Consider the following 24,318-nt stretch of genomic DNA (forward strand, 5'->3'; position numbering starts at 1 on the left):
TTGGCTTTCATTGAGTTGAGTGATTGACAGCTGACATGACACGCCTGCTTGATTTACTCACCATTGGGGCTAATATATTTTAGCCCCAAGCTCTGCCCTAAATGGCTTTTGACAGAAAGGTGTACCTTTCTGTGCTTTGTTCTGGGAAAGTGAAGGAGGATTAACAGGCAGACGCCAGTATTCAAATGGATTGTAGATTATTTACTTTCTAATCCGTCTTCAGAAAGGTATTGTGGATTTGCTTCATTTATCTGACAAAGTTAAGAAACATGATCGCTGCTTTAATCACATTGGAAGTGGCTCAAGCTGTTTGGTGAAAGTGTGTGTGTGTGTGTGTGTGTGTGTGTGTGTGTGTGTGTGTGTGTGTGTGTGTGTGTGTGTGTGTGTGTGTGAGTGTGAGTGTGAGTGTGTGTGTGTGTGTGTCACAGTCAGGGGTCATCACCATGGCAGCTTGTGATGGACATTTTCATTAATATTTCATTTTTGCCACGGACATGCAAAATAATCATCTTATCACAAACACAGTGGCTTAGCCCTAAATGTATATTCATGGACTCCTAATGTGTCATAGGGTCTATTCCAATGTGCTGCACATTTTAAAACAATAGTATGTCTGCATTAACTACTGAGCCACTTAACGACTAACAAATTAAATCCTAATTATTTTGGATAATAATTGAGTCTCATCAGTACAGACAGTGCTTCAACCTCAAAAGGGCCACTTTAGCTGCAAAGGTGAGTGGTTGTGTATTACAGTATACATCATATGGCTAATATAGAGATTGCTGGGTTTTCATAAGACAGTGTTACTTGAGGACAAAAGGAGATCAAGTTCTACCAGCTAAACTATTTGGTTTGGTTTGGCAAAGTATGTGGATTCCATTAAGGTGATCAGGTATTCTCTGTTGATGAGAAAGTCCAAGGCATGCACACGTAACAACGGAAAAAGACACACCCTACAAGCTACACTTGATTTGTTTTTGATTTATTAGACATAATAATTACATGTTAAATGCTTCTCACGGAAACATCAAGGATAAAATGCCAATGGAACGCTGGAACAAGGAAACTTAAGGGACAAAAAAGATATGTACATGATGATTAATGAAGGGCATGCCAGGATTTTAATTGATTGCAGTGTCACAATAGTTTGATGTGAAGGCACCTAACTTTGATCACGTGAGCTAACTTTTAGGTTGGAGGAGATCCTAGGCTGTGGATGGAGGGTTTCCATGGATTATGATTGTGGAGTGCATGTTATTATAGTTGTCAATTATTGAAATCCCAAACATGGAATATACTTGGACCATGCCACATTTAATGCCTGTCTCAGGACTGCCACCTGCCAGTATACAGTGGATAACTTCCCCGTCTCCAGGTTTTTGAAAGTATAGCTACCACTTTAACCCTGACATCCTAATTTTGGGCATGTCATTATAGGCTAAAAGGATAAGAAAACTAGAAAAAGTGCTCCTCGGAGCACAGGTCTCCGCCAGGTCAGATAGGTTATTGTGGCCTCCCGGTGGCGCTATAATAGGCCAATGTAAAAAGGGTACCATTTCTTCTCAGGTCTTGCAAGGCAATCGGACATTTTGTTCCAAATTTTTTTTGTGCTAAATTAGACATGCTGGTGGCGCTATAACAGGCCAATGTTAAAATGGTAGCATTTGTTCCTCAACATAGTGTGAACGTGCGTGCAAAGTTTGACCGCAATCGGATGCTGCATTCATGATCTGCGGCATTTTGTTCTAAACGGGCCACTCCTGCAAACTTTAGATGTGAATTTTAGCCAATCGGGATGGAATATGAAAAATTAAACAGATCCGTCTTGATCACATGACTATAGGGATCATGTGTACCGATTTGCGGTAAAATCGGAAGGAGTAATGAAAAGAAATATGTTTTACATAAGTCGGCCTCCTGGTGGCGCTATAAAAGGTAGATGTGAAAAATGCAGGGCAAAGGTTTTTCCTTGACCTCTAGGGAGTGCACAAACAAAGTTGGTCGCAGCACAATTTACGGTACACTAATTTGACATAATAAGCCGTTATTACAAATAATGTGTTTCTCATTGGCAATAATGTTTTTTTATTAGAAAGAAACAAACGTTGTTATACCCTTATTTTCCACTATTATCCCTTAATTATGTTCTAATTAGAAATTGAATGAAACGTAACAAAAGGTGTTATTAGAAATGGTGTTCTCTGCTATTAGACAGAAACAAATACAGTTATACTTTCATTATGGAACATAATTCCTAGAGGCTAACAAAGCCTAATAAGACCTAACAAAGCCTAATAAGAACCCCGCAACTACTAACTACACGATGTGATGTTAGGCTACTATTAGTCCACTGTAAGTGTTTCGTTAGAACAAATGTGTTCTTTATTAGGCCTTTATTTAATGTTATTTCCACTTACTTCAAGTTACTTTACATATAATTACAACAGAACTGTACCGTAAATTGTACCTACATCAGCCATTCCGGGCTAACTTCATGACACATTATATTCTTCCTACCTTTTTTGCTTAATGAAAATTATTATGTTTGTAACCCCTGGGTAATTTCCCCAGCGTTAATATGTGCCTATTTCAAAACCTTAGTAGTAGGCAGGCAATTTAATAAGTCAACAGGTCTTTAGAAGCTAGTACCACTTTAAGAGATCAGTCTAACTTGTAGCTCCGACGGAACCTCTCCCTCCGCTGTATAGCTCCGAGATGAGGTTCCTCGTTTCTTGGTGCCGTTTTAGCAGAACATTGTCGCACATTTTCCACTTTACATGTTTCTTACCCCTTTCTGCACATCGTATCCAAAAAGTAAAGGTTTTCTGCCATGCTCTCAGATGTTTTAAGTTCTAGCGCACAATAAAATCTATCCAACAAGTTGAAAAAAGTATTTAATTCGCCTCTGTCCTTATCCGGTTACATGTTTTTAAGACATTGCGCAAGAGTTGCGCCCGTAGAGATAACATTACTGATTCCCCTACTGGTCTAATGTTGAATTGCATCTTCTAATGCAAAATATTATGGAACCGGCTGAGGACAGAGGCGAATTAAATACTTTTTTCAACTCGTTGGATAGATTTTATTGTGCGCTAGAACTTAAAATAGCTGAGAGCAAAACCTTTACTTTTTGGATACGATGTGCAGAAAAGGGTAAGAAACATGTAAAGTGGAAAATGTGCGACAATGTCCTGCTAAAACGGCACCGAGAAACGAGGAACCTCATCTCGGAGAGTCGGAGCTATACAGCGGAGGGAGAGGTTCCGTAGGGGCTATCTAACTTGTTGACTGATTGGTCTTTATGACGGTCCATCACTTTTCCAAGCATATGATTGGTTGGGGGGCGGGACGTCCTGGGATATGTGCGTGCTTAGCCAATTTTAGAGGGAGAGGTTTTGGTGTGTCTGAAGGACTCACATAGTGTATTTAAACGGGAGCATTACGTGACAATCGTACCACTTAGTGCATAAGTGATGAATGAGTTTACTCATCTGTATTGATAGTGTTTAATATTTATCCTGTTTGGAGTCAAGACGAGTCCTGGTTTTAACGTTACTGTAGTAAGCAGGAGTCTCGAGTTACACTGTTGTTAGCCTCTCATGTTAGCTGAGCTAACGTCCAGTGTGAGAAGCAACACCGGGATCGTTTTGGAATATAAAGACTTTCGGACACTTGTTTTATATATTTTATTCAACGTTTGTCAGAGAAATGTATTATTGTTAATTGTCAAGGTTTGTTTTAGTGTCCTTAATTTTTTTCCCCTAAAGTGCCTAAAAGAAATGTGTCCATAATACTGGATTTCATTGTCAAAATGGCTTATTTTGCAGTGAGTGAAAATAAAATAATAAGCTGCAGCAATTGTTTCAATGTATTAAGCTTTCCGAGTTGATGTTATGATCTATACAGCAACCAGCCACGGGTGTGTTTAGGCTATTTTATCTTCACCTAGCCAAATGTATTGAGAAAGTAGCCTAAGTTAATGTGCCTCATGTTTTATAATATGTAATAGTGAGCAGTATAGCATTCATGTGCAATGGGCTTCCATAATATTTCTGGAGCTGGTAAGTTATTTGGAAGTAGGCCTACAGTTTGTCAGAAATTAGACTAATAATCAGCGAATATTGATATATAACGAGCATGCATTCTCCTTTCATGACGTTAGCATGGACTGGCTGGTGTACAATTTACGGTACAGTTCTGTAGTAATGAGAAGTAATTTGTTCCTAATAACAACATAATAATTTTTATTAAGCAAAAAGGTAGGCAGAAGTATAATGTGTCATGAAGTTAGCCCGGAATGGCTGATGTACAATTTACGGTACAGTTCTGTAGTAATGAGAAGTAATTTGTTCCTAATAACAACATAATAATTTGTATTAAGCAAAAAGGTAGGCAGAAGTATAATGTGTCAAGACGTTAGCACGGAATAGCTGGTGTACAACTTACGGTACAGTTCTGTTGTAATGAGAGGTAATTTGTTCCTAATAACAACATAATAATTTGTATTAAGCAAAAAAGGTAGGAAGAATATAATGTGTCATGAAGTTAGCCCGGAATGGCTGATGTACAATTTACGGTACAGTTCTGTTGTAATTATATGTAAAGTAACTTGAAGTAAGTGGAAATAACATTAAATAAAGGCCTAATAAAGAACACATTTGTTCTAACGAAACCCTTACAGTAGACTAGCCTAACATCACATTGTGTAGTTAGTAGTTGCGGGGTTCTTATTAGGCTTTGTTAGGTCTTATTAGGCTTTGTTAGGTCTTATTAGGCTTTGTTAGCCTCTAGGAATTATGTTCCATAATTAGAGTATAACTGTGTTTGTTTCTGTCTAATAGCAGAGAACACCATTTCTAATAACACATTTTGATACGTTTCATTCAATTTCTAATTAGAACATAATTAAGGGATAATAGTGGAAAATAAGGGTATAACAACGTTTGTTTATTTATAATAAAAAAACATTACTGCTAATAAGAAACACATTATTTGTAATAACGGCTTATTATGTCAAATTAGTGTACCGTAAATTGTGATGCGACCACAAAGTTTTACACAGATTGGTGCAGTTATAGGTAAAAACACGAATCCGGCTGTTATAGCGCCACCATGGGGCTGATTAGAAAAATCTCAAGTGTAATTTCTTCCTCTGCATAGTGGGAATGTGTGTGCAAAGTTTCACGGAAATTGCATGCTGCGTTCTTAATTTGAGGCATTTTGTTCAAAACGGAGCAGTCCTGCAAACTTTGGAAGACATTTTTAGCCAATCAGGATGGAATATGAAAAATCTGAAAGACCCGTTTCGTTTAATGACTATAGAGATACTGTGTACCGATTGGGTGATGTTTGGAGAAAATATGTAGGAGTACTGTGAAAAAATGTGTTTTGCAAAAAGCGGCTTCCTGGTGGCGCTATAACAAGGCCATGTGAAAAAATTGGGGCAGAGGTTCTGAATTGGCACCCAGGGAGTGTGTGTGCACAGTTTCGCTGCGATCAAGCCAACGGTGCGGGAGATTAGCTGTTCACAGACGGACAGACAGGCGGACGGACGGACGGACGGACAGGGGGTAAAACATACTCTCTCGCCATGCCTTTCGGCCTAGCGGAGACAATTACTGATCTACAAGCTCACAACATGCTGTGATGTGTTGTGATTGATTGATTTGGATAATAATAATAGCCTACCGCTTGTAGATCGGTTTTTCCCTTCCTGGTGTGTGTGTGTGTGTGTGTGTGTGTGTGTGTGTGTGTGTGTGTGTGTGTGTGTGTGTGTGTGTGTGTGTGTGTGTGTGTGTAACTTTAAAAGCAGTGATAAGGTACATGCAATGTACCTTATCATGTAATGTAACACTGCATGTCCTTTGAAAAGCCAGCAATCTCTATAAAAGCCATGATGTATAATACGATTTTACTTTTGCATTGGAAGCACTGTCTGTACTGATTAGACTCAATTAATATTATCCAAAATATATATATATATATATTTTTATGGTTAAGTCGCTCAGTAGTTAATGCAGACATACTATTGTTTTAAAATGTACAGCACATTGGAATAGACCCTATGACACATTAGGAGTCCATTTAGTACACAGTACATTTAGGGCTAGGCCAATGTGTTTTTGGTAAAATGATTATTTTGCATGTCCGTGGCAAAATTTATGAAATATTAATGAAAATGTCCATCACAAGCTGCTATGGTGATGACCCCTGATTTAATGAACTAAGGGACAAACTAGTGCATCGTTGTGTGTTTTTAGAAATGTTGTGTCCATATCATAAGCATCCTTTGCTCTTAAGGAGCTCATGATCTTAACCACTGCAGATTTGGTAATTTCTCCTATCCTAAAAATTGGCTTGTCATCATTAATAGGAGCACATGTCAGAATTCTAGTGGGGAGGCATTGGGCCAGTTCCCCAACTGAATTTATAAAATAACTATTTAAAGTATTTGCTATCACCTCATGATCTTGAGTTAAAGTTCCATTCACTTTAAGTTCATATTCCTTTTTTTTCTGTTCCTTATTTCTCCCAGTTAATTTATTAAGGGTTTCCCAAACCAATTTCCCATTTCACCTTGCATCTTCTATTACTTTAATACAAAAAACAAGCTTTTGCTTTCCTTAAATTCCTTACTACCTTATTTCTAAGACTTGTGAAAATAACTGCTGTAACCTGATTTGAGTGATCTCTTCAATGCACAATCTCGCTCTCTCATCTTTTTTTTTTCATTTCATTTCAAACCTTTATTTATTCTCGAAAGACATTGAGGTTGCCCTCATTTGCAGTGTCGTCGAGATACAGCATAGTACAACATCAATACAACATCAATATTCATATCAATGACATTCAGAACAAAAACAAAATTAAAAACAGTTACAGACATTTGTGGGTAGATCTGCAATCAAAGATTTAAATTGACCATATGTTATGGGCGAACTGATCTTAAATTTCAGCTGCAGGTCATTCCACGTAGTTGGGGCACTAACGCAAAAGGCTGTTTTCCCAAGTTCAGTCCTTACCCTAGGGACTTTCAGCGTCAGCCAGTCATTTGAGCGTGTCCCATGCGCTCCAGGATTCCATTCTATCAATGAATTAATATATAATGGCAAAGTCCCATCAATTGCCTTAAAAATAAATAGGTACCAATGTTTGTTTCGCCTGTCAGCCAAGGATGGCCAACCTACTCTGTCATATAGGATGCAGTGATGGGTCCTAAAATGTTCACCAGAAATGAAGCGCAGGGCAGAGTGGTAAACTGAATCTAAAACCTTGAGGGTAGAAGGGGAAGCATTCCTATAAATGACATCACCATAGTCCAAAACAGGGAGAACAACAGCTTCAATGACTCTTTTTCTACAGGTCATTGGGAAACTAGCTTTATTCCTGTAGAAGAAGCCAATCTTTTGTCTGAGCTTGCAGGCAAGATTGTCTAAATGATATTTAAAAGTTAATTTTTCGTCAAGCCAAATTCCAAGATATTTATATTCAGTAACCCTTTCTATGATGGTTCCATTTGAGGTAGTAATATGTAGGCTATTATAATCTATTTCCCTGGCCCTAGAGAATAAAATGTATTTCGTTTTTCCTTCATTAAGTACAAGTTTCAGCTCTTTAAGGGAATCCTGAAACACATTAAATGACAACTGCAATTTTTCAGTTGCCAGTTGGACAGACTCAGCAATGCAATAAAGAATGGTGTCGTCTGCATAAAAATGGGCTTGGCAGCCACCAAGAGACAAAGCCATGTTGTTTATATATAAAGTAAATAAAACAGGGCCCAGAATTGACCCTTGAGGGACGCCTTTGGAGATTGGCAAGAACCCTGATTGGGCTCTCCCAGCTTTCACGCACTGGGATCTCTCAGTCAGATAGCTCTGAAACCAAGTGCAGGTATCTCCATCAAACCCAGTGCTGTGTAGTATATTTAAGAGTAGTGAATGATCAACTGTGTCAAAGGCTTTAGATAAATCTATGAATAGTGCAGCACAATGTTTTCTTTTATCTACAGCAGAAGCAATATCATTTATAATTAGGGTAGTGGCAGTGATTGTACTGTGCTTGGCTCTAAAACCCGACTGAAGTGGGGTTAATACAGAATTGTTTGATAAAAATATTTTAAGCTGCTTATTTACCAATGACTCCAGAGTTTCGCTAAGCAGGAAAGCTTGGAAATTGGCCGATAATTATTTGGGTCACTTCCAACTCCACCTTTGTGTAGTGGTGAGATATGGGCCATTTTCCAAATATTTGGAACAATACATGTAGACACAGAGAGATTAAAAATATGTGTTATATGCTCTGAAATTAATGGAGCAGCTAATTTAAGGAAAAATGGATCCAAACAGTCTTCCCCAGTTGACTTTTTTGAATCAATGCAGAGCAAGGCAGTAAAAATATCATTATAAATAAAAGGCTTCAGAGAGAAATGAGAGTCATGTCTCTCAGTGTGAGAGACATGGCTCACAACGTCCACATGTGTGCTTCCAGAATTTTCATTTGCTATGACCTTGTTCTCAAAAAGGTGACCTGCAGTAGCAAAATGTTCATTAAAAACTGTGCATATATCGTTTAGGTCAGAAAAGACACACTGACCGACGTTTACATGTGTAGGTAGTGAGGTACCTTTTTTATCTCTGACTGAATTTACAATTTTCCAGAATTTAGCTGGGTTAGAATCACATCGAAGTATAGCATCTAGATAATAATCCGATTTCGCTTTCCTTACAGCTGATGTGAAGGCATTTCTCAGTTGCCTAAAGGCAAGCCAATGAGAGGGGTTTCCTGACTTCTTGGCTAAAACCCAGGTCTTATTTTTCGCCTGAAGCAGAGATGATAATTCTGAAGTGAACCAAGGATTAGTCCTAGCTTGTATTCTTTGCTTTTTGAAAGGGGCATGCATATTTACAATAGAGTTAAAAACTTGTATAAAATGATCCAGTGCTACATTTACATCCATGATGTCTAGAATACTAGAAATGCTACTATTTTGGAGGTCAGATAAGAAGGCCATCTCGTTAAAATGTTTAAAATTTCTCCTTATTACAATTTCTGAGTGAGCTTTCTTTACATGTGTATCTCTAATACAGGCTATTGGGCAGTGGTCACTTACTCCTAGAGCAAAGACACCAGAAGCAGTAATCTTATCAGGCTTATTTACTAAAATTAAATCAATTAAGGTTGATCGTGACATGTTATTTAGATTAGGTCTGGTAGGTTCAGTAATCAGTTGGACTAGATTTAGATGATCACATATGTCCTATACAGTCAGAAGCATTTGATAACCAGTTATAATTTAGATCTGCAAAAATTAAAATTTCAGAGGTACTATATTGAGAAATCAATTCTGCCAATTTATCAATAGCTCCGGAGTCAGCAGAGGGAGGTCTATAAACCCCAATCACAGTAATAGAATTATTTGGCCCCAGGTTAACCAAAAGAGAAATAAATTCAAAATAATTTGGCATAGTTAAGGTTTTCAAAACAGTAACTGAGAAGCGTGATTTAATGAAAATGGCCACTCCACCAGCTCTGGTACTTCTGTCTATTCTAAACAAGTTAAAATCAATTAGAGATATTTCAGAATTAGAGACACCTTCCTTTAGCCAAGTTTCGCTTAAAACCAAAATATCAGGGTCAGTTTGTGATACCTAAAATTTTAAGTGATCTAGCCTTTCATTTGCTAAAATACTTCTAATATTAAGGTGCATTATACCCAGGCCTTTTCTATTTTTAAAGTATGTGGCGTTAAAGTGGGAGCTGGGATAGACTCAGACGGATGCAGCGTGTTGGATGTGGGTCTAGCAGTAAGAGAGGGCTGCAGGGTAACTGCTGTTAAATTAAAGTTGTTAAACCCATTTGGCCTTGAAACATGCCTTGGAAGGCGCACAAACGAAGGATTGTTATAATGTGTGATTTTAACAGGGATGATAAAAGTGAGAGGGGGTGCAGGATTGCAACAGTCCCCCAGTCAGGCAGCGTTTGAGTGCAGAATGCGCTGTATATGAAATGATAAAGAGTTGTTTCCCTGTATGCTTGGATGCAAGCCATCACGTGAGTAAAAGTCTGTACGTGCCCAAAACAGGTGAAAGTTATGAATATAATTAATGCCGCAGGAGGAACAAACCACCTGAAGCCAATAATGCAAGTCTATCAGCCGGCTGAATCGCTCCTCCCCCCTGCGAAGCAACGGAATTGGACCTGAGATGAAGATTTGTTTGCCGCTTTCAAGGAGAAGATCAAGGATGTTTTTAAAGTTATTCCTCGTTTTTACCGACTGTTGGTCATTTACTCCCACATGCAGGACGAGTTGCTTTATTGTGGATGGGATAGCGGCTAGAATAATGGGGAGACGGTCAAGAATAAATTGTGTATTTGCACCTGGATAGCAGTACTTTATGGCGTTGGGAATCTGGATGTTTCTGACCATGGAGTCGCCGATAATTAACACTGTGGGAGGTGGTGGTGGTGGTGGTGGGGGAGGCGGAGGGGATCGGGTGTACAGAGGACGGGGCCGCACATGGCGCGCAGGGCGTGCGCCAGGTCGTGCGTAACGGTTGGAAAACACCACCCCGCTCTGCGGCGAGGGGTTTGCATTCCCAACGTGAGCACCCGTGTATCCGCGGTGGTCAGGGACTACCGCCTCGCTGTGTGGCGAGGGGTCAACATCCCCAACATCTCCTACGTGTCCGCGGTGGTCAGCTGCCAGAGGGCGCCATTGAGCCATGGCAGGGTGTTCTTTTGTCCAGGTTTACACAGCACCTTCCTCATGAAGGGTAGCCTCGGAAACCCATGCTTTTTTTTTTGTTACAAAAGAAAAAAACATGAAGGGTGACACTACTCTGTTTGTAGTTGCCACACAAATACTGCTGCTATTCTCTACATCCTGACTACACAGCAGATTAGACCAATCAGTTTGTTTTAGAGCCCTATCAAGATTATCAATTTCATTTTTTGGAATTATCTGGTGAAAGGATTTAGGTTTTGGGATATTGTCAAACCGTTTACTGGTGAGTTTCCTCACCAGTAATGTGATGTTATGGTCAGACATACCAGTTATCAAATGATTTGATAACTGGTTAATTATTGTTATTGATACTGATTGTTACTGATTTTGTTATTCTCTCTGGCCTATTTGTGAACATTAAATCAATTTGTGTCTGTGAGGACCTTTCACCAGCTGAGTGAGATTGAACTTGTCTGTTATCTCCTTAATTTTTTTCCTATCTGATTTATTAGTCCAATTAAAATTTAGATCACCAAAAAGTAAAAGTTCCTTTCTACTATCACATTCTTTAAGCATGGTATGTAGGTGCCCATAAAACAGACTGTTGGTTGAGGGTGGTCTATATAAACAAATAACAATCAAATACATTTCTGGAGACAGTGTAATATTCAGCCCAATACTTTAGAAATCCATTTCATAATGTGACCATTCAATAAGACTACCCTTAATTGTGTTTTTTTTTTACATATATTAACACTCCCCCCCCCCCCCACTTTCCCCCCTATTCTATCCCTCCTAAACAAATTATACCCAGGGAAATTAATAGCTGCCACTGAAGAGGTTTGGTTTAACCATGTTTCTGAAATAATTCTATTAAAATGACCTAGAGAAAAAATTTAGATTTATAAGACAAATTTATTATGAATCTGGTCCAAAGGCTACTAAAATATTGACCTGGCGGCTACGCAAACAACAGATCCAAAACACAATTCATAAAGTCAAAGACCCTCAAACAGGAGAAGTATCCAGTAAGCTGGAGGATATTGAGAGAGCCTTTGAGACATAATTATAAAAATCTTTACACGCAACCATTTCAAATTAATAATGAAGCCGCAATGTCATTCCTGGATTCCTTAGATCTGCCCTCTATCATCGGAGAATACAAAATAAAATCATGACTGCAAAAATAACAATAAAGGAGATATATCGAGTTACATAATGTGTATTTATTTATATATATATTAACCAAACAAAAGAAAATGATTTCAGGGAGAAAAATTATAAACAGAGCAAAAAAAGATTTTGAATGAAAACTAATTAAAACAGCAAGGAAAACGTTATAATGTGCAAGCAAAAACATTTATATAAACGGAGCAAAACAATAATTTGAATGAAACAAAGTAAAACAGCATTCAAAAAATATATATTTGCAAGCCCAAAAAAAATACTTGAAAGAAAAGAAACACAACTTTTAAAGAAACAAAACTTTTAGAACTCAAGAGTAGAAAAATAAGGAAAACCTTTTTAAACTACATAAAACAAAATACACACTAAAATGTGTGTGTAATTCAAATGTGTGTGTAAATTCTCTGCCTGGCAACTTGGTGTTGCAGAAAGAAGCACAATTTTGCTATATTCACAGAATTGAGGCAGCTATAGCAATCATTTCTTTTAGCTGTCTTGTTGTCTTCACCTGATGCAATTGTGTGTACAAGTACCATGTGCAATAGCACCGGCTTCGGATGCTGTCAATACACTGAATGGGACATTATCATGTTTAATCAGACTATTGATTGATTGGTGTTTGATTTACGATTCTGTGCCTATCGGTACATGACTCGGACGGCGCTGTGTCGGCTCAAGCGAGCTTCGCAACGTTCGGCACGGCAACGAGCTTGCTCGGTGGTGCCTCTCGTGGCTCAAGTTCGGTTGAGATGGCGCACCTCCAAAACTATACTTTATACAAAACACCTACAAAACACCCCGTCAGTAGGTCAGTATCTCACCTGTAGACCAATCAATAGTCTGATTAAATGTGATAATGTCCCATTCAGTGCATTGACAGCATCCGAAATGTCTCAAATATTTTTCTTTTGTTTGGTTAATAAAGACACAAAACTCCATAGTGACGCGCTATGAGCTTGTAGATCTGCTATTTTTGAATAGCCAAGGTATAAAATATATGGTTTAAGTGGTTAAAATGATTGTGACACTATATTGTGACCCCCTGGAACCCCCCCCCCCCCCCAAGGACCCCTGGGGGTCCCCCGGGCCCACTTTGAGAACCAATGCAATAAGCTACATAATGGGGGAGTATTGATCATGTTTTTGGATGGCAAGCGCAAGCGGCCATCCATATGAACAGATATCAGGCATCTGACCAAAAGGGGGAGTTAACCTCCGAAGCTATTTAAAGAGAGGCGGGGCGTCGGTGAAAAAGGGGCGGGGTTGGGTAAGTCTGGTTGGTCTGTTGAAAAAAGGGGGCGGGTTTGCTAAAAAAGGGTCTAACTCTATGTCTGAAACGCGTCATCATTAAATGTCCGTCCACCGATTGGTTGCTTCAACTTGGATTCATGCAGCGAGACGCCCCCTCTTTGCTCCGAAATGTTTTGAACAGCCGCCATTGTTGACACAGGGACTGTGGAGAAGTTGACAGACTATGGAGGCATCAGAATGTTTTATTAAATTATAGAATGCACCAAAACTTGTGACAGTGTCACTTTGTCGCAATGTAATTAATTATAGGGCTCAGCAACCCAATAATGATGGTCTATTGGTGCTGTTTAGGCCCAAATAACTTCTCGATTTTATATTTTATATGTTTTGTTGACATTTGGCCTGGATCTTTATATCTGTCACTGCTGCTTGTCCCAGTGGGATGAATGGAGAGGACTTCACCCACACAATGCAGCAGGTAAAGTGCCTATATAGGCTATAATGATTAATTGGACATAATCACTGAATAGTGTAGACCCTAGGGAAAGACTCGATTTTATATTTCATATTATTTAAAAAATATTTAGCTTAGTTGTTATGTAGCAGTTAAAGGAAGGACATATGCTAACGAAATTAGTGTGTTAGCATCATCATATTAACAGGGGTTTATACAGGCTCAGTGGGGCATGAATCATGATCACTATATGCTCCTTAAAGTTGTACAATGCAAATTCACAACTAACGATTTTTAGCAACCTCTGCTGGTCACTACCGTCACTGCATACAATTTCCTTAGTCCTCGATTACCCAGAATTCCATTTGTTTTCACCGGAAGCCGGAAGCGTTTCAAAAAGCGATCTTTTAATTGTTTTATACTATCTACGGATCGTTTCTCTTAGCCAGTGGAGCATTAGTTACCATGAGCTGTGCTTTCTTTTTCTGTTCTTTTTCGATCTTCTAATCCTACATTCTCTTAAAATCAGCGTGAGGTTTCTTTTTGTTATTAGCGCGATAGTTCCTGGCCAAACAGGAAACCGTTGCGGTAGTTCCTGGCCAAACAGGAAACCAGTGCATTTCCACCTCCGTTTTCCGGCCAGATGACGTCATTTCCCCGGGAAAGTCCCCCCAGTCCACGTTCAATATAAAATATATAAATAAAAGGCTTCCGGGGGTGAAATTCATGGAGTGGGTGTTGTGAAACTTTTGCCACTCACAAAAGATATACAATTTAACTTTAGTTTTGTTGAAAACGTTACCTAGTATGCCTTTAAATGCTAGGAAAGACTCGACTTTATATTTCATTAAGATTAAGATTTGTATGTTAACATTTGATGTAAAAACGATTTGACTGTTGTTGTTGTTGTTGTTGTTAGCCATCTGTAGCAACCCTACATTAGGGCAGGGGTCTTCAACAGGGGACCGTCCGGGACCCCTAGGTTGGTCCTCCGTTACTACAGAGGGTCCGCCAATGTGTGTGTGATAGGAACTTTTTTTTACACGCATGTAACATTGTGTTTAGGCTGCCTGATCATCTTTAAATCAGCGACATTAGCGCGCTAGCATCGCTAACGCAGACGTTTTAAGGCTCTGTGGGGCATGAAATACCAGTTTATAACATTGCAATGCAAACGGTTTTATGCCCAGATAAGCTGGTGAGTTGGTGAATACGCTGGAGTCGTTCTTACATCGATCTGGGATGTTATAATAACGTGAACATGGCTGTAAGCAGCAGCTGTGTGTGAAACAAGTAGTGTTGCCATGTCTGTTTATTATAAGCGACTTTGGGCTTGTTTTTCTGCAAAGCTGCTTGTTAAATATATATTGGTAGTGGGCTGCGTTTTTTGGGGGGCTTGTTTCTAAAGTGTAGCTGCTTGGGTTGGGCTTTTTCTTTGGTTTAATGTTGTTTAAACCAGTGGTTCTCAAACATTTTCATGTCAAGGACCCCCATGTTCCCATGTTATATGTATTTGTCCATCGACCCCCATCTAAAAATATGTTGTGCCAGGGACCCCCCCCCCATACAAGATTTGTATTGTTAAAATGTTTAAAAAATATTCCAACATTCACATTTTCTACCAGATTTTTTGGGGAAAATAGCAGATCTACAAGCACACACAAATAGCCACTGCAAGGTGGTCTCATGTGGCCTAGTAGTTGCTTCTTTTGGGCTTGTTCTCCTTTGGTGCTATTTTATATGTTGATGAATTGAATACCTACTGTAGGACCCCAATGGAAACAAGACCGCAAGGACTTTTTTGGTGCTATCCTTTTAGACAAAGTGTTTGACTGTGCTCGTGCTGTTTTTACATTTCTGTTTAATAAAATATTCAATCAGTCAATCATCTATGGGCTGAGCTGAAAGCTGCATAAAGCTATGATACCTTACAGGTCCATTTGGTTCAATTTGTACTGTCTCAGAGTTGGGATTTTATAGTAGCCTATAGATTGCAGTCCCAGAGATAGAAAATGTTATCAAATGGGGGTCTGTGGTCTAATGCATATAAAACTGGGGGTCCTTGAAATTAAAAGGTTTGAGAACCACTGTGATAGGGAATACTGTGTGTTCATATTTGAGACGGGTATTTATGCAAATATTCAAAAACCTTCACTTTATATTTCTTTTATAGCTGATGTATAGGTTTATATTTTCTACTGTGATTACAGGTCAATCATATCAGTAATTAATAATCAGCCGATTTGTTTTTTAAACGGGCTATTCAGCCCTTTTTAAAATATTTTCTGTAGTCACATGCAAGTAAGACATGGTGGTGGTGTCACAAAGCAAACAAAGCACTGGTAGTTCAGGGCCGGATCTAGGCATGGGCAAGGGGGGGCAATGCCCCCCCAAATGCCCTGACTGCCCCCCCCCAAAAAAAATCTAAAAAATAAAAATAAAAATAAAACATTTTTTTTTTTTTTGGGTGGGGGGGCTTGTGAAAGTTACATTTATGTCATGATATGAAATGTATATCCTTAAATAAAAATAAAAATAAAACTATTTTTTTTTTTTTTGGGTGGGGGGGGGGGCTTGTGAAAGTTACATTTAGGTCATGATATGAAATGTATATCCTTAATCATATTCCATCATGTATCATTGCACAATTCAAATAATCCTCTGCCCTGATTTTCCACACACACAGTCACACACACACATGCAGTACTACTCCTAAACAATAGGAAGCAGTATTACACAAACAGCCGGAAAAAACGCAAAAAAAAATGTTGCCGGCGCGCTTCGCGCGGCGCCGAGGAAGCCGCCCCCCCAGCATTTCCTAATGCCCCCCCAATTCATTATTTCTGTATCCGGCCCTGTGGTAGTTAGTACTTCTAGCGTCTGCTGGATCCAGGGTGCAACTCCCTGCAGTGCTGTATACCCTGCTGAGTGTCTCACCTTTGTCCTGTTGTATGATTACATGAAATGTTATTAATGACTTAATGAGTTAACAAATTAACAATTTTACTGAAACTGTTGACAACTGTGTGTATTGGCTGTGTTCAGAATCAGATCAGCTCACCTGGCTGAAACCCACTTCTTATGTTTTCTTGTAAACACACGTTTACACCTGTAGGCTACTACAACTTCACTGGAGATGCTGATGGTGCCATTTAGCCTTTTTGTTGTATTATAATATCTGAATGCACTCTTCACTCTTCATACATCAAGCGGATAGCTCTGTGATTACACCTTTAGCACATGGTTGCTTTAGTCTGCAACCACACTCACTGAATGGAGGGTTTACCCCTCCTCCTGCTCAGAGGTGTCAGACTGGACGGAAAATAGTTAAAATATACATGATTAGAACATGCTTAAACATTAGACAATTAAGGTCTAATATTGCTACAAATTGCTACAAAACATGTATATCCAGTCGTTTTGGGGCACAAACAAGAAGTTGAAGGATAAAATCAAGTCTGATAATGATGTACCGTGCATGTTCACTTAAGACAATTTTTCAAATATAGATTTTTTTTAACATTTTGGAAAAATAGCCAATTTTACATCGAGGTGCCCAGATGTCCCTAGTGCCCACTATCCTGTATCCATCCAATGTAATTATGGTTTAGTCACAAGCTTTTGTTGGTTCAATATTTATAAAACCCACAGACACACTCTACAAGCTCATCCCGCTTCGCATCCCAACGCTTTGTGAGCTTGTAGATCGGCTATTTTTGCTACTTTAGTGTGACACTGTAGTATGAAGATTAAAAAATGAAAATACAAGAAGCAACTTGTAAAGCATTCCTTATGTCAGTATCAGTTCAAAACAGCAACATCAGCCCAGTACCTCTGTTTGTTTATTGAACGGTCAAAGCTTAACACGTGTCAAGTCAGACGAACGTAAACCCTTGACTTCTGGTTGGCGGACTTCAAAATAAGAGCGCTTTGTCAAGTTATGGGAAAGTAAGTGTTTTCCTGTCTGTGGAATGTAAAATAAGAGCACTGTTGGCCTATATTGCGCTGTTTTCACTGTTGCTACACTTAAAAATAACAAATGTTAAGGTAGGGTAAGTGATTTTCTTTTGTTAAAATAAGTGTTAAATAGCGTTATATTCTGATAGTACTTATTGCTACAGAGTGTTTGTTCAGTAACATGAGTCTCCATGTCTCTCCAGCTCTTTATTAAACAGAAAATGCCTTTTCAGGTCAGGATACCAATTTTATCGAATCAGGACAGAGAACTTAGACAGGATACAGATTAAACAAGTGAAATTGGAAGTGATGACACAAAGAAATGTGCATGTAGATGTGGAACTGGAACACTATAAAAAATTAAGCTGATAAATGGGTACTCTCCTGATTGGCTGAAATGGTGTCACCTACCTGGTAATCTCTCAAGAACAGATTCTGCACTGCGTGAGAATCTGTCGTGAAGGCTCGTCGTAACATGTACACACTGGGCTACAAGTGGGCGTGCCTTCAGATCAGGAAGCAGGCCGCGCTTTACCCAATCAAATGTAGTGGGCGGGATTCACATGTCCGTCGATCTTTCCCCCTCGAAACAAACCGAAACTAATTTAACAATAGCGTCCGCGGAGCAGACAAAACCACGGAAATATATTCACATTTTAACTTAGTCTTTCATCATAGAAACAAGTGGGCTTATAACCAAAACGATCCATGTTCTCTGGGAGAAGTGGTGTTAGTGTTCCGTGTAGAAATATTGTTAGTGGGAATGAAAACATAGTCGCACCAACCGGAAGTGATGCGCTGAAGGCGCATCACAAACACCGGTTTCCCTGTGCTCTGGTGTTACGTTATCGTCCCCCCAGAGCCAACAGACATAGAACAAACAGCAGAGGGCGCTGTTTTTCATTTTCAGTTGGCGATGGGTTCCCAGATTGCCTACCTGGAGATGTATTTTCTGAGCTGGAGAGACAGAGAGACCCCTGTTACTGAACAAACACTCTAGAGTCTATAGCAATGAGTACTATCAGAATATAGAGCTTTAACCCATAACAAAAACCTTTTTGTTTTTACCAAAAAATATCACTTACCCTACCTTTAACCCATAGTCATATTCATAGCTATTTAGATATTTGTCATAAATATTGAGGTATGACATTTTTTATCGTGCAGCCCCATAATTCGCAAGTAGAAAGTAAATAATAAGTGTTTAATTGAACGGTAATTAAATTTAACCTATCATTTTGTAAAGGACAATTTACTTTTTGGGCAAGACCTGTGGGCAAGTAGAAAATGACCTATACTTGCCCGACGGGCAAGTGCCTCTGAGACCTTAGTGTCAACCCCTGATGTACCATGCCTCACATCCTTACATGCAATTATCAGTTCATAATTACATTGCCTTTTTAAAACAGATTAAGTTATAACTGATATAACAGCTCCTCCCTCCCCACCATGGAAAGCCTTCAGGTGGGCAGAATGGATAATTGAGTTTAATACCCCTTTATTACTGCAGTGTGGTGCCTAGTTCTTCAGGTCTTTAGATGTCATTTACAATGTAATAATGTTCTAGGAGTTTAACTTGTTAAATTTGACTCTGGATCTAAACACTGCCTAAATGGAACTGGAGACAGGAAAGCTAGCAGCAGTAGTTAAAGAGAAACAACACTAACCAAACTAATACAAAAAGTAGTTCAAATGCAAAGGCAGGGGAACAATGCCTTGTGTTGTGGCGCGTTGCTTGTGAGCGCCTATTTTAATATTTTTAGTGTACAAAGGAAAACAGGAGGGGGCCTAGTATAGAGTCCTGGGGACTATAGTCAACAAAATATATATGGTTTTAGTGGGTAACCACTTCAACCTAATATACTTAGTTGACAGGGTCCCCAAGGAGTGCATCATTAACTTACAGTATGGATCTTCTATTCTGCTGAATGTTTGCCTAGGTCACATGGGGTCATTGGGGGAGACACCAAGCTAGATGACTCATATAATACCCAAGACCAATCAGCAGTGGTCAGGGAGGGGCTACATGGGGGAATTGGGAATTGGCATCACAACAAGACTTCAGCCTACACATTCCACCACTAGCGTCCAGGAGAATTACCCTCCCATACGCCCCATCGCCGCTCGCCAGGCGCAAATGGTAGCGTAGGTAATTAATGTATTTGTGCAAGATGACCCTGCTACTGTATATAAAATGTGTATATTACTCGTTCATCATGGTTCATGTTCAAATAGCTCAATCCAAAATATAATGCTGTAGGCCTAAGTGTTAGGCTGTATTTACGCACCTGCTTAATTGTAATTAATGCTTAAACATAATTATGACCGGTATTTTTTATCAGATGTCTGATAAATTTGATTCATTCCGGACATTGGGACCAGCAGGTTACAATCCTAAGTAAGTAACTAGTAAAGTATCTGAGTTACTTTTAAATGAAGTAACTAGTAATGGTAACTAGTTACAACGGTGTCTAACCGAGTTATACTTCTCCAGTACAACGGTGTCTAACCGAGTTATACTTCTCCAGTACAACGGTGTCTAACCGAGAGTTATACTTCTACAGTACAACGGTGTCTAACCGAGAGTTATACTTCTCCAGTACAACGGTGTCTAACCGAGAGTCCATGCAGATCACAGTTGACAAATATTATATATTATCGGAGCTATTATTAATGTTATCGGTTTTATCGGGATGACGTAATATTCTTGATATCGAACCGATAATTATCGGGCCGATACTTATCGTGCACTAATAATTTTATCGCGAATAATTTTTATATTTTTCTCTGTTGTTGGTGACAACTCTAGTGCGTCCCATGGACGCCACGACGGTGTCATGAATGCGTCCTTTCACAATATTGTGTGTCAGCGACGCACGACGCAGGCCTATGAGCATCTCTGCTCAGTGCGGCTGCAGAGTTCATGTGCAACATCTTGCATGCGTGGCTGTGGCTTTACAGTTTTCCTTCGCCGTGTCTGTAGGTCACCCCCAGGAACCCCCAAGGGTCTCCAGGGACCCCTAAGGGGGGGGGGGGGAGGTTCCGCGGACCTCCTTTTTTTTTTTTTTTTTTTTTTTTCCCCATCCCATGATTTTGTACCCCCAAACGCTATTTTCTTTTTTTGGGGGGGGCCTACGTGCCATCCACCATGATCTATGTCATTCTTTCTTGTTAAGATATGGGAAGGGAAAGGTCTCTGACAGGGTCCCCAAGGAGTGCATCATTAACTTACAGTATGGATCTTCTATTCTGCTGAATGTTTGCCTAGGTCACATGGGGTCATTGGGGGAGACACCAAGCTAGATGACTCATATAATACCCAAGACCAATCAGCAGTGGTCAGGGAGGGGCTACATGGGGGAATTGGGAATTGGCATCACAACAAGACTTCAGCCTACACATTCCACCACTAGCGTCCAGGAGAATTACCCTCCCATACGCCCCATCGCCGCTCGCCAGGCGCAAATGGTAGCGTAGGTAATTAATGTATTTGTGCAAGATGACCCTGCTACTGTATATAAAATGTGTATATTACTCGTTCATCATGGTTCATGTTCAAATAGCTCAATCCAAAATATAATGCTGTAGGCCTAAGTGTTAGGCTGTATTTACGCACCTGCTTAATTGTAATTAATGCTTAAACATAATTATGACCGGTATTTTTTATCAGATGTCTGATAAATTTGATTCATTCCGGACATTGGGACCAGCAGGTTACAATCCTAAGTAAGTAACTAGTAAAGTATCTGAGTTACTTTTAAATGAAGTAACTAGTAATGGTAACTAGTTACAACGGTGTCTAACCGAGTTATACTTCTCCAGTACAACGGTGTCTAACCGAGTTATACTTCTCCAGTACAACGGTGTCTAACCGAGAGTTATACTTCTACAGTACAACGGTGTCTAACCGAGAGTTATACTTCTCCAGTACAACGGTGTCTAACCGAGAGTTATACTTCTCCAGTACAACGGTGTCTAACCGAGAGTCCATGCAGATCACAGTTGACAAATATTATATATTATCGGAGCTATTATTAATGTTATCGGTTTTATCGGGATGACGTAATATTCCTGATATCGAACCGATAATTATCGGGCCGATACTTATCGTGCACTAATAATTTTATCGCGAATAATTTTTATATTTTTCTCTGTTGTTGGTGACAACTCTAGTGCGTCCCATGGACGCCACGACGGTGTCATGAATGCGTCCTTTCACAATATTGTGTGTCAGCGACGCACGACGCAGGCCTATGAGCATCTCTGCTCAGTGCGGCTGCAGAGTTCATGTGCAACATCTTGCATGCGTGGCTGTGGCTTTACAGTTTTCCTTCGCCGTGTCTGTAGGTCACCCCCAGGAACCCCCAAGGGTCTCCAGGGACCCCTAAGGGGGGGGGGGGGGGGAGGTTCCGCGGACCTCCTTTTTTTTTTTTTTTTTTTTTTTTCCCCATTCCATGATTTTGTACCCCCAAACGCTATTTTCTTTTTTTGGGGGGGGCCTGTGCCATCCACCATGACATCTATGTCATTCTTTCTTGTTAAGATATGGGAAGGGAAAGGTCTCAGAAGATTCTATCAATGTATAATGAAGAAGGGGTGGTCTCTTTTGAAAATTTAGCAGATCAATATGATCTTCCAAGTCATCATTTTTATCGATATTTGCAAGTGAGGAGTTACTTAAAAGAGAAGCTCAAAATTAGAACTCTTGGAGACCTTCACCCTCTCCTAAGATATATAGTAAAATCCCATCAAAGACATGATTACAAAAACACAATTGGACAAGTTTATCAAATTTTTCAGGAAAACAAAATTGAAGATCTAGATCACATAAAGGATAAATGGGATAAAGAATTGAAAATAACCATACAAGGAAGTGAGTGGAATCAAAGTTTTAAAGACATTTTTAAACATATAAGATCGCCTTTTTGGCAGGAATACGCCTGAAAGATGAATATAAGGTATTTCCAAACGCCTCTATCGATATCCAAGTACACATTAAACTCTAGTTGTTGGAGGGGATGTGGGGAGAATAGGGCGGACCATACCCATATTTTCCTTACATGCCCCAAAATACAACACTTTTGGTCCAAAGTTTTACAAATTGGAAGAGCTGTTAATTTAGAAAATCACAATATACTTTTGGGAACACGTCCCAAAAGTCTACAGAGGGAAGAACTATATCTTTTTTGGATTTTGAGAATTACAGCCCTCAAACAAATAACCTAGGGTAGTCAGATGGATGGAAAAAGTGGAAGACATTTATTTCATGGAGAAGGTGACGTATAAAATTAATGGAAAGGACAGTTTGTTTGAAAAGAGATGGACTCTCTATCTTGCAAATAAACGTAATTTGATTATTTAACCTTAATGACTAAAATGAAGGAACATTTTTTTTTTTTTATTATATTTTTTTGAAGATTTGTATTTATTTTAACCACCCAAGTATTCAGAACTAAAAATGAAATAAATGAAAATGGAAGACATATTACCAAAATTACACAACAAAGCCTAACACCCCCACCCCCACCCCCCTTTTTACGGGGCCAGGCTGCCAGCATGGCTCCGTTTTGATATTGGCATTATTCTGTTTCTTCTTCTTTTGTCGTTTTTGCCAGTTCTGGCTGAACCGTGCATACGCTTTTTACGAAACTCGGCCATATGATAGATGGTCATGAAAAACTATCAAGAAATAAATCTCACAATCTTTCGTCAAAAGGTGGCGCTATAGCACTCAATTGAAAATGCCAACTTTGAACAGGTACAACTCATGCCCTGTTTGACCTACAGCCATGAAACTTCAATACACATATGCGTCTACTCATGATGAACAACTTTCACTCTCTGGCTTTTCACCTCTGACCTTTAGATCTCCCACCATTTTGAATTATATGAAAAACAGTTAAAATCTCCTGAAATTTTTGAGTAATCTGCACGAAACCCTTTACACATGAACTTTGGACCTATGCCAACAAACTGATGCAGCGTCTCTCTCTCTCTAATCCATTCCGTCTCTCTCTCTCTCTCTCTCTCTAATCTATTCCGTCTCTCTCTCTCTCTCTCTCTCTCTCTCTCTCTAATCTATTCCGTCTCTCTCTCTCTCTCTCTCTCTCTCTCTAATCTATTCCGTCTCTCTTTCTCTCTCTCTCTCTTTAATCTATTCCGTCTCTCTCTCTCTCTCTCTAATCTATTCCGTCTCTCTCTCTCTCTCTCTCTCTCTCTCTCTCTCTCTCTCTCTCTCTCTCTCTCTCCATTCACTGGCCCCGTATTATTGCTGCTTGCAGCTATATTTTATTTTATTTTTGTGTTATTTTTTATTGTTTCATTTTTTGGTGTCAAGTTTATTGCTTATGCCTCCTCATAAAGGAGGATTATGCGGATGCATGGATGAAACAATGATCTCTATTGAAATGTCTTAATATAGTTTATCCTTTTTATTTTTACTTTATGTATGTAGGTGAAGGGGTTTTACATGCAAAAAAAAAAATGGGTCGAAATGGCTGTTGATAACAGAGACATAAATGTCAATCAGACTCCGAGTGACCAATGGAGAGGTGTCTTACATCTTTCAGCGTTGGACCCACCTTCTGACCTTTCACCCCTCACACAAAAAATCGAAGAGAGAGAAAAAAATAATCCAAAGCAAGATGACAGAGTTTTGAGAGAGAAGGCTTTTACAATCGCAAAAAATAACTTGTGCACAATTGGAACACAATTACCAGGAGGAATGTCTGATAAGAAAGAA

At 39.3% G+C, this 24,318-nt stretch overlaps 1 protein-coding gene across 1 annotated transcript in view; it reads left to right on the forward strand.

Annotated features, from left to right (window-relative positions):
• LOC308093112 (tubulin alpha-1B chain-like) overlaps positions 1 to 24,318 on the forward strand; it is a gene marked incomplete at its 5' end in the record, with an annotated part of 213,967 nt that overhangs the window by 30,074 nt on the left and 159,575 nt on the right. The gene's annotated exons all lie outside the window — the stretch shown is intronic.

Source organism: Gymnoscopelus braueri, assembly GCF_963280865.1.
Source record: "Gymnoscopelus braueri genome assembly, chromosome: 10".
NCBI lineage: Eukaryota > Metazoa > Chordata > Actinopteri > Myctophiformes > Myctophidae > Gymnoscopelus > Gymnoscopelus braueri.